This window comes from Pelobates fuscus, chromosome 1 (assembly GCF_036172605.1).
Source record: "Pelobates fuscus isolate aPelFus1 chromosome 1, aPelFus1.pri, whole genome shotgun sequence".
Lineage (NCBI taxonomy): Eukaryota > Metazoa > Chordata > Amphibia > Anura > Pelobatidae > Pelobates > Pelobates fuscus.
Window position 1 is genome coordinate 36382445 of NC_086317.1, and position 17211 is coordinate 36399655.

Here is a 17211-nt window from a genome sequence, read left to right on the forward strand (position 1 = left end):
TCACTAACAGACAAACACACACTCACTAACAGACACACACTCACTCACTAGCAGACACGCACACACTCACAGGCAAACACACTCACACAAACAGACACACACACACACTAACAGACACACACTAACAGACACACACACACACTAACAGACACACACAGTCAGACAAACACACACACACTAACAGACACACACACTAACAGACACACACACACTAACAGACACACACACACACTAACAGACATAGACATACACACACACTCACTCACATTAAAAAAAATGTTTTTTTAATTTAAGCCCCCCCAGCCTCCTTACCTTTGGGAATGCTGGGGGGGGGGTTCTCTTTCTCCCTGGGGGTCCAGTGGCTGGTAGGGTTTTTTGATAGAACAGCGGCGCTGGCGGGCGGCTGGCGAGGGAGCACTTCCTCTGAGCACTCTGCTCAGCTCCCTCGCGCACCGCAGAGTGAGGCTGGGAACCGGAATATGACGTCATATTCCGGCTCCCAGCCTCACTCTGCGGCGCGCGAGGGAGCTGAGTAGAGTGCTCAGAGGAAGTGCTCCCTCGCCAGCCGCCCGCCAGCGCCGCCCGCCAGCGCCGCCCGCCCAGCAGCCCGCCTGGCATGTCAGTTAGCCGCAAGGCTAACAAGACATTTGCCCTGGGCATTTGGGGCGGCTTTTTTGCTGCCCCCTGGAAAATGCCGCCCAAGGCAAATGCCTTGTTTGCCTCGTGGCTAAAGCGTCCCTGGGTGAGGGGGATGTGGTTAGCTTGTATTTCAGAGCAGTGGAATCCCAGACCCGGAAAGAGTGCAAGATCAAGGGGCACTGTGTGCGGAGGATCGGTCTGTGCTCTCTTGGTAGCCAGATGTAAAATTGAGGGAGATCAGCACCCATCATATTGGATTCAAGATCTACCCACCTTTTGTTGTCAGGCGTTGAGTGCCACATAGGGATCTGTGCTGATTGTGCCGCTAGGTAGTAGTAGTAAAGGTTTGGTAAGCCTAATTCGTCTTCTGCTTTAGGTCTGTATAATACGTTTCTGGATACTCTGTGTCTTTTGTTTTTCCAAATGAAGTCTCCTATTGCCTTTTGCATGGGAGCTAAGTCTGTTTTGGTGATTGGTATTGGTAAGGCCTGGATGTAGAACTGCAGTCTGGGCATTACGTTCATTTTTTGAATGGACCCTACCGATCCAAGACACTGGTTTGTCCACCCATTTGTCTCAGTCGCCTATCAGGGGTCCCTTGCACTTATCCACATTAAATGTCAGCTACCCCAGCTCTGACCATTTTTTTAGTTTACATAAATCATTTGCCATTTGGCTTTTCCCTCTAGGAAAATCAATCCTATTACAAATCTTTGTATCATCAAATGATTAAATATTAGTTAAGCCCCCTTTTCACATGTTCTTAGCATGTTGGATATTTTTTTATAATAACTTTCTTTCATGGACTGATGTTTTTTTTATATCAGTAATGCCGTAGAAATTGTTGAACCTGTGTGAACATTTGCAAAAGTAGACAACCTAAAGTATTGCAAATGGGGTATGTCAAGTCTTTTTTAGTAGCCACTTAGTCACAAACACTGGCCAAAATTAGCATGCAATTATTTTTTATTTTTTGCATTTTTCACACACAAACAAATATGAACGCTAAGTGGCTACTAAAAAAGCCTGGACATACCCCATTTGTAATACCTTGGGTTGTCTACTTTTGCAAATGGTTTGCCATCATGGGGGTAATTCTCATTCCTGGGCTATCATACGGTCTCAAAGTCAACATAACAGTCTGGCAAATTTCAATTTGTATAAACTTAAACATGTAACGTGCTATATTTGAGCCTGTAACACAAAACACAATAAAACCTGTACATGGGGGTACTGTTGTACTCGTTAGACATTGCTGAATACAAATAGGTGTATTTTATTGCAGTTAAAGGAGCACTATAGGCACCCAGACCACTTCAGCTCAATGAAGTGGTCTGGGTGCCAGGTCCCCCTAGTTTTAACCCTGTAGATGTAAACATAGCAGTTTCAGAGAAACTGCTATGTTTACATTGAGGATTAATCCAGCCTCTAGTGACTGTCTGCAATCCTCAATACAAAAATCACATTGAGGACACGCTGGGCATCCATAGGAAAGCATTGAGTAATGCTTTCCTATGGGCAGTTTGAATGCGCGCGCGGCTGCGCATTCGGAGCTGACGTCGGCAAGGGGAGGAGAGGTCACCAGCGCCGAGGGAGCCCGGCGCTGGATTAAGGTAAGTGGCTGAAGGGGTTTTAACCCCTTCAGCCCAGCGGGAGGGGGGCCCTGAGGGAGGGGGGGACCTAATGACTCTATGGGCCCGGAAAATGGGGTTGTTTTCCTTGCACTATAGTGTTCCTTTAAAGCTAACAGTCTCATGACATTCACAGTTAAAATGTCATGCAGAAGTAAAATAAAATAACAAAATGTCTTAATTTCTCTAATTTATTTACATTTATTCATATTAAATTGTGCTTTATAACTTAATATTCGATGTGAAATGAAAGCCCTGTTTCTCCTGAACAAAATGATATATAATAAGTGTGGGTGCACTTAATATGTAAGAGGTGAATTATGGTTGTACAGACATATAGTCACATTCCAGGTTTTGTTTACATTTTGTTTTGTTCAAAACTTGTGCAATTGCCTCCGTCCTTAAAGGGTTAATATTTTTTTAGCTAATAGGCCATCAGGAACAAGTGAAAGCCAACTTTTCTTGGGGTGTGCTATGAAGCTTGCCATGCACATTAAGATTTACATTATATCTTTCTTACATAAACAATATCCCGAACTCAGAGCGTACAGATATGTGTCTATGCACGTTGCAAATTATGTCACCTGAATGATTTGGCAATCTAACATTAAATCTGTTTAAAATTAAAAAGGAAATGTTAATGTTATGTTTATTTACTGCCGCCTTAATTTAACAAATATGTGCTTGCTATGTTCGAAAAAGGAACTTAAACATAGTGGTTTCCTTTTAAAGATGGCTTCTTTACATTAGTCTAACTCTAAGGAATTGTGAATCAATATGAACGTTCTATGGCATCAAGGAAGTACACAACAGCATTGTATTGCTATATCGCCATCTACAGGTAAGTATTATCATTATTTTTTATTTTTCTGATTATTTTATTTATTTAATACAAATTTTTACCCTACAATTTTTAGCTTTGTTTCGTTTTATTTTTGCTATGCACAAATATTTTTTTATGTTTGCTACTTTTTTTTAAATCAATAATTTTGGTATACAATATTAACCCTGGTATGACAAAGTATGGGGGTGTTAAAAGCATGGGTACTGTATTATAAACTAATAATATACCAGAGGATCTGTAGCACAGTTAAGGCACCAGGCATATATAAACATGTAACATGATACCACATGATCCTATTCTGATCATGGTTCTCATCTATACATTGTGTTTAGTAGGAGTTTAAATTAGCAGAGAACATCATAAACATTAACTTTGCAAATGTAATGCTTTTTGGGCACAAGGGGGAGGAATTGCAAAGGTGTGTGGACATGACTCCTCACTATTAAACCCTCTCTTTTTGAATGGGTATTTATTACATTGCACAGAAGGATAAATCAAACAACTAGTATGGGAATTGTTTCTGCTCTGTTACCACAGACTGAATTCTCTGCCAAATATTCATAATTTGATTTGTCAATGTACCTTTACATGTAAAACTTAAAGTTATCATCAGTGCATTTGTTTTACAGAGAGATTTCTAAATACATGGAATAGTGTTCCAGCAAAGATGGAGCTTGTGATAGACATACCTCTGCTGTAAATAGGAATCAGAAATGAAGTATTTACATATTTTGAGAAGAGTTGGGTATACCAACTGTGCCTGCTGCATACCTCACAGTATTTTAAACGGAAAAACATGGACATTTTAAATTTAGGGGTATGAGTGGAGGTGTGGCCGGGGCGGGCTGGTTTTGGTGAATTAATCATAAGGATATATGCAACAAAAAATGTAATTCAGAACAAGAACAATGTATCCTATTTACACAGAATGATTTCTAAGCACATTTATTGTAGTTGAACTACACTTTACAGTGGAGCTCTGTTATACACTCAGACAGAGAAACAAAAAAGAACTCATGGAAAATTGGGTTAATTAATGTAGAAAAGAGGGACAGACGGAATTGTTGCTAAAATAGGGACTATCCCTCCAACGTAGGGACACATGTGAGGTATGCCGCAGGCTTTAAGCCAAGTGTGAGATCCATTTATAGGGGAGGTATGCAGTAAGACAGTGCAGGAAAATCTCAGTGTTGACAAATAATATATATATTTTTTGCATTTAGCACCAATAACAGTAGGTTAAAATTGCAAGTGATATTTGCAGTGGACCTTTTTTATCCGCACACAGTTCAAAGTGAATTTCACGATTAAGGACAAAAAAGCCAAACTTAAAAAATTCTCCAAGTCAGCTTTGCAATATATGCCAGAGATGTGAAATTCGCTTTAAATTCTTAACAATTAGCACTTTAGCGAGTAATCCTGTATTTGTTATAGTAGCTCAATTATTTCCACTGTCTAGATTTTGGTTGGATATGGGGCAATAAAAAGAAAATTAGATGTGAAATTAATTCAAAATGCAATTTATTTATTTACAGTTTGAGCTTGTTATTCATGTGTTACACAGATATGGATGTACAAGCACCTAATTGAGAGAGGTTTCACACTATCAGCTGTCCAGTGCTGGATGACAAGTCTACTGATTCCTCCAGTGCGTTTCACATACATCTAAAAGAAGGGGATTTTTTTTATGTAATAAGTGTGATCCTACTTGGGTTTGGAGTGGTGTTAGGTTTTTTTTTTTTTTAACATACAGCCAACAGGCAGGATAATATGTAGGGTTTTCACAAAAATACTATTTTGAGAAATAATTAAAAGAAAAGTATAACTTTTTTTTTTGCTTTCTGAAACTTAGTTTTGTACTTAAGCAAACTGATTTTTGTTGGTGTACTCTTGGTTAAACTTCTATGGTTTTCTTGAAACCACATTTTTTACTTATGACTTATAACTTACAAAATACTGTCAAGAAGGGGTTTATTTAACCCCTTAAGGACCAAACTTCTGGAATAAAAGGGAATCATGACATGTCATGTGTCCTTAAGGGGTTAAAGCAACCCTTTTTATTTAATTATTTAGTAGATTTACCCTCAGATAAATTGTGCATGTTTTCTTTTGGGGTATCTGAAAAAAAGGCTGCAGACCCGCTTTTTACATTTAAAAAAATATTTTACTGTCCATATAAACTTAAAATCATAGCGTTGACTTGCAGTGAAATCAGCTTATAACTGTGCAAAAACACAGTGACCAACGCATTTCACGTGACGCAGCACGTTGAAAAGACCACATTAAACAAACAAACCATTATTACCATTCTTATCACAACTCTATGTAGATGACATTGAGTATATCTATATTTTCGGGCCACAATAATTGGGTTGTAGTGGAACTCCTATGTGAGGGAGATTACATGATGCTATTGGTTGTGAAAGCCCACCCTCATAGTGAGTGTGAGTGAGGTAACTGTCTTGTCTTAAACAAAAAAACTGTCAGTGACAAATATCTCTTCTTAGCTAAGTGAATGACAAAATATTTTGTAACAGAGACTTCCAGTTCTGAAGACCATAACTCATTGTTATATGATAAAAAAAAAATTGTAACAATAAATACTAATATTGTGTAACAAATACTCCGATTGAAGTGAGTTTGCTATAAATCTTGTCAGGAACAGGCATTTTTGTTAATAAAAGAAATATACAAACTAAGTCAAATCATAACTGGTGACGAGCATTTCCTCATTACCCATGGGATCATTAAAGGGACACTATAGTCACTCAGACCACTTCAGCTCAATGAAGTGGTCTGGGTGACAGGTCCCTCAGGTTTTAACCCTGCAGATGCAAACATAGCAGTTTCAGAGAAACTGCTATGTTTACATTTGGGGTTAATCCAACCTCTAGTGTCTGTCTTCTGGACAGCCACTAGAGGCACATCTGCGACACTGGAGGCATTAAATGCCTCCATCACGCAGAGTGTCCATAGGAAAGCATTGAAAAATGCTTTCCTATGGACACTTTGAATGCGCGCGCCGCACTTGCCGCGCATACGCATTCGGCTCCGCTGACGTCGGCAGAGGGAGCTGACGTCGGCGGGGGAGGAAAGGTCACCAGCGCCGAGGGAGCCTGGCACTGAAGCGCCACGGGAGGGGGACCTTGAGGATAGGGGCACCCTCAGGGCACTATAGTGTCAGGAAAACTGCTTAGTTTTCCTGACACTATAGTGATCCTTTAATATGCAGTATAGAGAGAGAGAAATATGGCTCAGATTGGAGCTTTACGGGCATTTCATCCAGATTTAGAAGAACAGCAACAAGATAAAAACATTCAGTTATACACTATGGATTTAAAGGGACACTATAGTCTCCAAAACAACCTAAGCGTGTCTTAATACATTCATGCAATACTTTGGAGATAAGCATAGAAACATAGAATGTGACGGCAGATAAGAACCATTCGGCCCATCTAGTCTGCCCAATTTTATAAATACTAAACAATGATAGTGAAAATGATACATGGATTGAATTACTAAAAATAAAATATCCATCAGTTTTTGACTCAAGTCTGGAAAAACTAAAGAATAATCAAGCTCTTAAAATGGAGGGAGGGGGGAGCCAAACCTAGAGCCCTGTGGCCCTTTACCCCAGTTACCTCCTTGCGCTCTGCAGAGCAATCCTGAGTCTTCGCTACCTGGAAGTTGGGATAAATGACTGCGGCAGTGCCTCCACCCAGTGGAGCATCCAGGGTATAGATGTGGGGCCCCACTGAAACCACAGTTAAATGAGCAATAAAACCCAACCAAGAGCTAACTTACATTCTAACTTGTATTGCACAGTAAAACACCATACAAGGATATAACAGATACATGCAGTAAAATAGTTAAGAATGCAACAAAAATGAATTCACTCACAACTCACAGTGCGGCCCATTTCAGTGGAAACTATTACAACAAATATTAGAAAGGTACATTTCTCAGTATGTACCATTGGGTAATAAATGTAAAAGAAACAAATTAAAACCAATGTGGCTTAGTAGAGAAGTAAAACAAGAGATTACAAATAAGAAAATGGCATTTAAATCAGACAAATCAGAGGCATCCTATTTAAGATATAAGGAAGCCAATAACGCTTGCAAAAAAGCAATTAAAGTGGCTAACCTAGAAAATGAGAAATTGATAGCCAAAGAATGCAGAACCAACCCCAACACTTTTTTCAAGTACATTAATTCTAAAAAAACAAAAAATGAAAGGGTAGATACACTGGAAACAGAGTTAAGTTTATTAGCTAATGAAGACCAGGAAAAAGCAGAAATTTTAAATAACTATTTTTCTTCAGTATATATTAATGAGGATCCTATGGCAAGAGAGATGCAAATGATTGCTGCAAAAAACTTGCAAATAGGGGGGGGGGGGGGGGGGGCGGAGCTTGACTGCCAAGGAAGCCAGAAGTGCTCTGCAAGAGCTCCTGCATCTGGCCCCAATAAATCAAGATTTACACCCGGGCCACCCATCAATCAGACCGTAATACGCACTCATATTGCCAAGGGGTCTTCGGTGCACCGGAGGATACTCGTTGTGAGCCTTTCTGGGCCCGGTACGTCCTGATAGTGGCCAGCGGCCTACACAAGCCTGAGCTCTGGAGAGACGGCCGCTCTCCGAGCTCCTTCATTTGCTATGTGGTCCCGGTGAACAAAGCTAACTTCTCTTCCCCCCCCCTCTGGACCGGCGGGGGTTACACCGTTATCCACTGGCTGGCACCTCTGTCGACCCTACACATCATACCACGACGCCTGATCACGGCTGACTCACCTAAGATGGCGGGCAGGCCTCTGCTCCACCAGCCAGGTCTGAATCAGCCCATGGAGACACGAGGAGGTGCGGCTGAGTATGTGCTGGAGCGACTGGATGCGACCTTTGCTGATTTCTGGGTCAAATTGGAGGCTCTTATTGAAGCGACACCAAATAAATCTCGTGAAGGAGAGCAACCCAGAGAGTCACTCTATACGCCTGCTAAAAGCCAAGCGGGTCCCGGGGGTCATCCTACTACACGAAGCGGCAAGCATATGCACAACCACCCCCCCCCCCCCGCACGGCTAACAAAGCAAGAAAGCGCAAGAAGCCACAGCGGCAGGCAACGCTCCTCCGACAAACCCAGCAGCATGGACGCTACTACCCACCTCGACCATGGAGATCCGGACTCCCTCGGCAGGAGCAGCATGACCCAGAGGTAGTCCCCTTAAGCTGCCTGGCACACAAGAACGTCGGCCCATGGAGGTCACCATCTTTCCAAGTTCGACGCCGCAACAGAAAGAGCAAGAAGGTGGGGCAGAGCCCGGTACCAAGCTACCTCATCAGACTTGGACTCTAAGTGGCATTGGCTAAATTCCTGTGTGGAATCATACCAAACCAAGTGTAGCCAGGGTATCAGCCAGCTTTACCTTGCTTACATGTTATAACTTAGATTGCATTCACTTTTATTTTTATTTCCTTTGTTTAGAACACCTCAAATCTATAACCTTCAGTAGTATTTTCACACATGCTTGTTATATGCTTCCTGTAGGCTTATTTCTGGTTTAAGTCTAGCGCAATATGCAACCACTTATTCCCAGCCTAGCCAGACAAGAGATAGGATAGAATCAACCTAACATATACTACATTGTAAAGCCGTGTTCATTCAATGATTGCACACGTCATACTTCATCTCTATGTCACTCCTCTGTTTACCCTTTCCTGACATGTGCACCTCGCTAACCCACTTAAACGAGAACCTAAACTATTGAAATACTGATGTCTCTAACATAAAAATGTGCCTGTTTAGCGAATGTCACAACTTGTTTTGCAAATGTTCACCAATTCACCCTGATGTCGCTGTTGTGGCGCACCAAGTTTATTTGTTAATATTGTGCACAACAAAAATAAAGAATTAAAAAAAAACTAAAAACTTGCAAATAACTTGTGATTGGATAACTCGAGACATGGTGCTATAGCTATTAAAGAAAATTTATGTAAATAAAGCTCCGGGGCCTGACGGTATTCACCCACGAGTACTTATGGAGCTAAGTGGGGAAAAAGGTGAACCTCTGTATTTAATTTTTCAAGATTCTTTTGTTTCAGGTATTGTACCGGAGAATTGGAAGAAGGCAGATGTTGTTCCTATATTTAAAAAGGGTTCAAAATCCTTGCCTGGAAATTATAGACCTGTGAGCTTAACTTCTGTAACTGGGAAAATATTTGAAGGGCTATTAAGGGATAATATTCAGGAATTCATTGGGAAGAACTTTGTTATTAGCAATAATCAGCATGGTTTTATGAAACATAGGTCATGTCAAACTAACCTAATTGCATTTTACGAAGAAGTAAGTAGATGTATAGATCAGGGTTTTGCAGTGAATGTGATCTACTTGGATTTTGCCAAGGCATTTGATACGGTTCCTCACAATAGGTTAGTCTTCAAACTAAAAGAAATTGGTCTAGATGAATATTCTTGTTCTTAGGTAGAACATTTGCTTAAGGATAGAGTACAACGAGTTGTCATTAATGGTAAATTTTCAGGCTGGACAAAAGTGGTAAGTGGTGTCGCTCAGGGTTCTGTTTTGGGACCACTTCTATTTAACATATATATGAATAAACTTGAAATAGGCATTGAAAGCCATGTATCGGTGTTTGCAGATGACACAAAACTTTGTAAAGTAATAAAATGTGAGCAGGATATTGCTTTGCTGCAGAGGGATTTGGATAGATTGGGGGACTGGGCACTAAAATGGCAGATGAAATTGAACATAGAGAAATGCAAAGTTATACACTTCGGGGTTAAGAATGCACAAGCAATTTACACCCTAAATGGTAGTGAACTAGGGATAACCACACACGAGAAGGATTTGGGAATTGTTATAGACAACAAATTAGGCAGCAATATGCAATGTCAATCTGCAGTTGCTAAGGCCAGTAATGTTTTGTCATGTATAAATAGAGGCATAAATTCTCGGGATGAAAATGTAATTTTGCCCCTTTATAAATCGCTGGTAAGACCACACCTTGAATATGCTGTGCAATTTTGGGCGCCTGTTCTAAAGAAAGATATTATGGCACTGGAAAAAGTCCAGAGACGAGCTACAAAATTGATAAAAGGAATGGAGCATTTTAGTTATGAAGAAAGGTAAAAAAAAATTACATCTGTTTAGTTTGGAAAAACGGCGCCTGAGTGGGGATATGATAACATTATACAAATATATTCGGGGTCAGTACAAACCTTTATCTGGAAACCTATTCATAAACAGGGCTATACATAGGACACGAGGCCACACATTTAGGCTGGAAGAAAGGAGATTTCATCTAAGGCAAAGAAAAGTTTTTTTTTACAGTAAGAGCAATAAGGATGTGGAATTCTCTGCCTGAAGAGGTGGTTTTCTCAGAGTCATTACAGATGTTTAAACTGCAATTGGATAAATACTTCCAAAAACATAACATACAGGGATAGAATTTCGAATTAGTGGGGTAGTAGCTGCTTGATCCAAGTAGACATCTGACTGCTATTTTGGGGTCAAGAAGGAATTTTTTCCTTGTTTGTGGCAAAATTGGAAGCGCTTCAGACTAGGTTTTTTGCCTTATTTTGGATGAACAGCAAAAACATATGTGAGGGAGGCTGAACTTGATGGACGCAAGTCTCTTTTCAGCTATGTAACTATGTAACTCCGTGGTTGGTGCACATAGTTGGGGCCCATAACTATAGTAAACCACAATGTGGCTTGGGTTATAGAGAAATCTTCCCAATGTCAGTAAAATTGGATATCGAGGTCATTAAATTGTGTTAACAGTTTCAAGGTTCCATGCAGGGCCGTCTATAATATGAATAGGACCCTGGGAAAAGCATTTTCTTGGGCCCCCTGGGCCCTGCCCCTCCCACCCACCAATTAAACCCAACCCCCAATCACACTTTTCACCCCAATGCAGTGGGGGAACTAAAGTAGAGAGATTCAAAACATACTACACAGCCATATACACTGACAGACATACTGACACATTTGCAGATACATACTGACACATACAGACATACTGACACACACACTAACATATATACTGACACACACAGACAGACATACTGACACACAGACAGACATACTGACAGACTTTCTGACACACACACACGCATACTGACATACAGAGAGACATACTGACACACACACAGGCATACACTGACACACAAAAATATACCGGCAGACATATTGACACACATTCAGACATACTGACACACACACACACACACAGACATACTGACACACACAGACACATACATGGACAGATATACTGACACACACACAGACATATACTAACAGAAATACTGAAACACACACAGACGCATGCACTGACAGACGTATTGACACACACACACACAGACATACTGACATACACACAGACATACTGAAACAAACACAGGCATAGTGACACACACACACAGGCATACTGACATACACACAGACAGACATACTGACACACAGACAGACATACTGACAGACTTTCTGACACACACGCATACTGACATACAGAGAGACATACTGACACACACACAGGCATACTGGCATACACACAGACACACACACACACACAAACATACAGACACACACAGGCATACTGATATACACACACACAGACATACTGACATACACACACACACATAGACATACTGACATACATACACACACACACACACACACGCAGACATACACACTCACAGACATACTGACACACATGCTACATTTAGCCACCCTCCAGGTTCTTACATTTTTCTGGAGGAGGGTTTCCCTGGGGTCCAGTGGCAGGCTGAGGCAGTTGGGAGTTATCTTCTGGAACTACCTGCCTTCCTCCTCCCAGCCAGCTGCCGAACAGGAAGGGGCCCGGTCGCGCTGTTTAAGCGCCACAGCAACCGACCGGGCCCCTGCTGACACATGCCCACCGGGTGGCTCTTAGTGCATGGGCCACTCGGGTAGCCTCCTTATGGTGCGGGCCGGTGCGGCTCTGTGCAGCTGCATTGGAGCCCCTCAGGAGCAACTGGGCCCGGGGCAGCTGCCCCGTTTGCCCCGCGTTAAAGACGGCCCTGGTGCCATGTTGTAAAACAGGGGTAGAGGTTTGAAGCTTACCACCGCACAGTCTGCAATCAGATCAATTCAGAAAGGGGAACACCTGGACCTTTAACTACAGCTAAGAATTCCTCCCTGTTCACCACAATCTCTGCTACAAACAGCTCGGTATCTTGGGCTGGCTACAGCTGTCTGCTGGAATGCTCTTTCAGGATCCTTCAGCAATCTTCTGAGCATTTAATAAACAGGTCTCAATCTCAGGCCTGTCTCTCTCTGCTTAGCAGGGTCTTTCACAACTTCCATCTCAGCTGTGAATTTCCAGTGAAAACTCAAAGAATCCTCAATACATACAGCCATGTCCCAAAGCTCGCCATCTGCTGGTCACTACACCAAAACTGCAGGGTAGTAATTGGCACAGCATAAATTACTGTGAAATCGGAGGAGTTACACAGGTATAATATCTAAGTGGTTAATATTGACTGGGCCTAACCTATATAATCTGCCCAAATATAGTGATATATGGATCTGTAGTGATTTTAGAACATTAAACTAGCACATTGAAATTGAGAGATACCGGTTACCGATACTGAAGTTGCAAATTTGGCAGGAGGAAACAGCTGGTATAGCTGTTCCCTACAATCACGAGACAAGGCTGCGTGTTGAGGGCGAAGTGAACTGATATCAATGGGACCACACTTGGCCTTTTATGACAGTCCCCATGCAAGGGGCACTCCTCCTGGACCTGAGAGTAAACCACTGAAGAAACAAATACACAATCACATTGGCTCTCAGATCCAGGACATTTCCATTCAAACTAGATCAATCCCTCCTCTGTACCTGGGAGATAATTGAGTCAAGTACTGTATTAACTCAATTATCTCCAGACACAAAAACACACATTTTTATAAAAACCCCAAAATACCTTTAAAACATAAAAATAAAAAAAAACAAAGGTTATCTGATAGCCCCGATCTGGGTGAACAACATATCCAAAAAATCACCCAGATCAGTTCGGGGTTCAGGAATTTCCTGGAAGTCATAGTTTTTGCCGACCACACGCATGGTCCCATGCCCAAAACAGTTCAATAGAAACATTAATATTTGTGTTCAGCAAAGTTTACTGAGTATAACAGTACCCCCTATGTACAGATTTTATGGTGCCTTGGAAAGTTACAAAAATACCTTTAAAACATACAAAACCCCCACAATGGTTATCTAATAGCCCCGATCTGGGTGAACAACATATCCAAAAATCACCCAGATCAGTTCAGGGGTTCAGGAATTTCCTGGAAGTCATAGTTTTGGCTGACCACACGCATGGTCCCATGCCCAAAACAGTTCCATAGAATCGCGGCTAAGTGCCGCTGGGGACTGACCGGGAACCGCAAAGTTTTCATGCCGAAAATAGTTCTAGGGCATTCGCGACTAAGTCCCCCTGATGTCTATTCGCGGTTTTGGTCCATGCGAACGGTCGCCAGTGAGCTAGTGTTTGGTTCTATGGAAAGTGCCGAACCAGGGAGCATAAAATATGGGTCTTTACAGTCGCTGACCTGGCCCATAGTCTTTTGGCAGGAGGCTGGCAAACAGGCCCCTCCAAAAGCCTGTGATGAGGTTCTGTTAGCCACATATACGTTTTACTGTTTTGAAACATTAATATTTGTGTTCAGCAAAGTTTACTGAGTATAACAGTACCCCTTATGTTCAGATTTTATGGTGCCTTGGAAAGTTACAATTTGTAATATTTATCTGTATGGATGGAATTTCACACTAATAACTGATCACAAGCCCATATTATCAATTATCAGCCTAAGCAGAAGAATTTCGATAGCTACAGTTACCCGATAAAAGTGGTTATGCTTATAACATCATTTAGTGGTCTTATAATGACCATGCCAATGCAGGTGGTTTTTCAAGACTACCTGCAGTAAAAAAAAAAAAAATGAATACAAAAATAAATAAAACATACAAACCTTGCCCTATTTGATGGATGAGGGACAGAGAGATATTCACTTAAAGATTTACTGCACCACGGTACAGTGCTCATCTGTCTTGGGAGCACAACAAGTATCCAGGGCCCCCCATACCTCTACAATAAGCCCTTTCAACAGCTCTTGGGATCAGGCCCATAATCTGTGTGCAGGAGGCTGGCCCTTAAGCCTCTCCATAAATCAGTGGCACGGGTGCTTCTGTCACACTGGGACCACCCCACAAGACTTGCTGTTTTGGAGATGTTTTGATGTCATCTAGCTATCAAGATTTGTCCCTTGTTAAAGTCACTCAGATCTTTTTACTTGTAAATTATGCAGTGGTGGGTGCAGGAAGGCATAGGGGTTGTGGTGACTGAAGAGAGCTGAGATGGGTGCAGGGAGGAAGGGATGGGGGCTATTGTGGGTGCAGGAAGGCATAGGGGCTATGGTGCATGCAGAGAGGACGTAGGAGCTGTAATGGGTGCAGCAGGGGCATAGGCTGTGGTGAGTGTAGGTGGCATAGGGGCTGTTGTGGTTGAAGTGGGACTTAGATGTGTGCAGGGAGGGATGGAAGCTATGGTGAATGCCTGGGGCATAGTGGATTAGGTGGGTGCAGGGAGGGATAGGGGCTGTGGTGGATGCCGGGAAAGCACAGTGGTTGTAGAGGGTGAGGTAGGTGCAGTGAGGGATGGGGCTGTGGTTGGTGAAGGGGGGGGGGTCAAAGTGTCTGAGATTGGTGCAGGGGGACACAGGGACTGAGGTGGGTGCAGCCGTGCAGGGGGACACAGGGCCTGAGGTAAGTGCAAAGGGACAGAGGGACTGAGGTGGGTGCAGGGAGGAATAGGGGCTGTAGTGGATACAAGAAGGCATAGTGGGTGTAGTGGGGGCTGTGATGGGTTATGTGGGAACAATAGGGCTATAGTGGGAGCAGGAGGCCTGTGGTGGGTGTAGGGAGGGCATAGGGGATGAAGATAACATCTAAAAGGAGCTTACCTGGTTGACAGGCTGCTGTTCCTTATAGAGTTCTTTATAGTCACAGTGCTCTGCAGGAGTGGGCAAGAAGTGATGTCTTTTCATGGACACTGCCTCTTCCTCTTCACAGAGCGCACCACAGAGTGAGAGGAGACCAGGTAGAAGAGATTGTATGCTGCCAGGTCTCACTGACACTGCAGGGCTCTCTGAGAGGGGGGCTGGAGGAGGCAGCCCAGCAACCTATCACTTTTATATGTGATTAATTGTGGGTTTTTTACTGGCTGGTGAGATCTCTGATTTCCTCAGCCAGGCCCCTGACTGCCTTGGATCCTATATATATATATAGACATGTTTTCTTTAACAAGTATTATATATAATTTCAACGGTATCTGTCCATCTACTCAAAACAACAGATTATGCAAGTTGCCAAAACTTAAAACAATGATTTCAAAAGACGCAAAAGCATGGGGTGGAAAACAGACAAACAAACAAACAAAAAATATATAAATATATATAATATTTTTCCGCATGTATCACTGAGTGGTAACAGCTTTTGGTGATAATAGATCGCTGACATGTAGAATCCTTTTGAGATAACACCAAGTATTGCACTAATTTGATATAACCACATGTGTGATATATAGTAGAGGAGGGGTCGGAAAGTTTGGGCAATATAGAAAATGAAGAATGAAAATGTATCTTATATTTTAGAGAGCTTCCATTTGAGGCAAATGTGGCAAAACTCCCATATTAAAAATCTATATATTTTTTTCCATGTGCCATGATTTGTGAGATGTAAGTAAAATTGGAAATATTTTGAATGATATGAATCACCAAATGCATATTGTTATCAACTGTAAAATACCTAAATCAGGCTTAAAATTACTAAATCAGGCTCAAAAGGAATCATTGGTGTAAATATTCTGCAAACGTATTATTCTTAAATATATAGTTTTGTTATTATTAAAGGAACACTAAAAGTGTTAAGAATACAAACCTATATTCCTAACGCTTTAGTGTCCCTAGTTATTTAGGAACCCCTTCCCCGGGGGACACACAAACCCCTTTACAGATATTGATACCAACTCCCAAAAATAAATACTCATTGCTAGACTCACACACTGCCAGGCACACTCACAAACACACTGCCAGGCACACTCACAAACACACTGCCAGGCACACACAAACTCACAACACACTGCCAGGAATGCTCACATTAACACACACATTGAAATTCAAGTTGTTTTAGCCATCTGCCTCTTTGCCTACTATTTGCTGCACAGAAGAGGAATAGGGCAGTTAGTACAGATGACAAAGGAGCCTGCCTCATTACCGATCTGTAATGTGGTCTGGTCCCTGATTGGACAGCATAATGTCACAGGGCAGGGCCGAACTGTGAAATTTTTTTGGGGTCCTGGCATTTTCTAATCAGAGAGACCAAGTGGTAGGGGGTGGAGCCAGAGAGGGTGTGTGTTGTGTCATCACCAATGATAAAGCCCCAAAGGGAAGTTTGCTGCTCTTCCAGGGACCACCAGGGTTGGTAAGGAAACAACAAAAGCCTCCCCACATACTACCTACCCTGCCACTGTCACCTTTCCCACAGACAGGGAGGCTCTGGGAGACTACATACCCAGTCCACTGGACCACCAAGGAGCAGGAGCAGATCACTGGACCACCAGGGAGCAAGAGGAGACCACTGGACCACCAGGGACTGGTGGTTAGTAAGGAAACAACAACAGCCTCCCCACATACTACCTCCCCTGCCACTGTCACCTTTCCCACACACTACCTCCCCCCCATTTCACCTTCCCCACACTCTACCTCCCCCCCACTATCACCTTCCCCACACTCTACCTCCCCCCCACTGTCACCTTCCCCACACTCTACCTCCCCCACTGTCACCTTCCCCACACTCTACCCCCTCCCCCCCCCACTGTCATCATCCCCACACATTACCTCTTTAACGGACCCCCTCTACTCCGGCTGAGTATATCCATTATGAATCTCCCAAGTCCCAAGTGCATTAGTGATTATATCCCAAGTTTCCCAAACATCAGCCTAGACTTGATGAAGGGTAAAACGAATCTGTTTAATCC

At 42.4% G+C, this 17211-nt stretch overlaps 1 protein-coding gene across 1 annotated transcript in view; it reads right to left on the minus strand.

The window, feature by feature from the left end:
• The window catches only part of LOC134612796 (uncharacterized), a 40014-nt gene extending 27536 nt beyond the window's left edge, over positions 1–12478 (minus strand). Inside the window, exon 1 of the mRNA XM_063457414.1 lies at positions 12237–12478. The gene's annotated coding sequence lies outside the window, so the exon portion shown is untranslated. The remainder of the gene's footprint in view (positions 1–12236) is intronic.
• Between the last annotated feature and the right edge of the window lie 4733 nt (positions 12479–17211).